Source organism: Mchenga conophoros, unplaced genomic scaffold, assembly GCF_057382185.1.
Source record: "Mchenga conophoros isolate Kocher_MC1m ecotype Shallow Benthic unplaced genomic scaffold, M_conophoros_male_GT1.1 unmapped_scaffold_10, whole genome shotgun sequence".
Taxonomy (NCBI): domain Eukaryota; kingdom Metazoa; phylum Chordata; class Actinopteri; order Cichliformes; family Cichlidae; genus Mchenga; species Mchenga conophoros.
The window spans coordinates 915041-916650 of NW_028182337.1; positions in this window are offsets into that span (position 1 = coordinate 915041).

Below are 1610 nucleotides of genomic sequence, written 5' to 3' on the forward strand. Positions count from 1 at the left end.
TGCCCTCCAGCAGGCCCCGAGGACCCACATACTCCTCCGCTCTAATCCCCCATGAGCGTTCCTTCTCCTGCAGTTACCCTCCACTGCATATCCAGCATGGCCCTTGACCTCCAGCATGCCCCGGGGACGCACATCCTCCCCTGCTCTAGTCCCCCACTAGCTTACCTTTCTTGTAGTTACGCTCCAGCGCATATCCAGCATGGACCTTGACCTCCAGCAGGCCCCGTGGACCCACACTTAAGCCCCCTCCCACTGACAAAGCAAAACACCACTGGCAAAATCCTCGTGCCCCTGGTACTCCAGAATGTAAATTCAAACATGCCCCTGGTACACTGCGCAGAAACACTTTGCCACACACACGCCCGCACTGCTTGTGCCTATGGTACGACAACTTTTCTCGTACCTATGGTACGACAACTTTTCTCGTGCCTATGGTACGACAACTTTTCTCGTGCCTATGGTACAACAACTTTTCGCCGTGCCCCTGGTACACCGCTCAGTAGCACTTTGCCACACAAACTCTCCTCGTGCCTATGGTACGACAACTTTTCTCGTGCCTATGGTACAACAACTTTCCTCCGTGCCCCTGGTACGACAGCTTTTCTCGTGCCTATGGTACAACAACTTTTCTCGTGCCTATGGTACAACAACTTTCCTCCGTGCCCCTGGTACGACAGCTTTTCTCGTGCCTATGGTACAACAACTTTTCTCGTGCCTATGGTACAACAACCTTTCGCCGTGCCCCTGGTACACCGCTCAGTAGCACTTTGCCACACAAACTCTCCTCGTGCCTATGGTACGACAACTTTTCTCGTGCCTATGGTACAACAACTTTCCTCCGTGCCCCTGGTACGACAGCTTTTCTCGTGCCTATGGTACAACAACTTTTCTCGTGCCTATGGTACAACAACTTTCCTCCGTGCCCCTGGTACGACAGCTTTTCTCGTGCCTATGGTACAACAACTTTTCTCGTGCCTATGGTACAACAACCTTTCGCCGTGCCCCTGGTACACCGCTCAGTAGCACTTTGCCACACAAACTCTCCTCGTGCCTATGGTACGACAACTTTTCTCGTGCCTATGGTACAACAACTTTCCTCCGTGCCCCTGGTACGACAGCTTTTCTCGTGCCTATGGTACAACAACTTTTCTCGTGCCTATGGTACAACAACTTTTCGCCGTGCCCCTGGTACACCGCTCAGTAGCACTTTGCCACACACACACTCCTCGTACCTATGGTACGACAACTTTTCTCGTGCCTATGGTACGACAACTTTTCTCGTGCCTATGGTACAACAACCTTTCCCCGTGCCCCTGGTACACTGCGCAGAAACTCTTTGCCACACACACACACCACTCGTGCCTATGGTACGACAACAGGCCCCGGGGACCTACATCGCACCTTGCTCTTGCCTCCCTTACAGCTGAAAAAGGTCCATGCCTGTGCCCTGGCCCTGCTGAAATTCCCTCTCCATTTAGCCGAGGCAGTGAGTCGGCCTCCTGTCTCCCTTTACGGTCGAAAAAGATGTGCTCCTGGGCGCGCTGGCCCTGCTGCTACTCACATCGGGCATGGACCTGGACCTCCAGCAGGCCCCGGGGACCTACATCGCA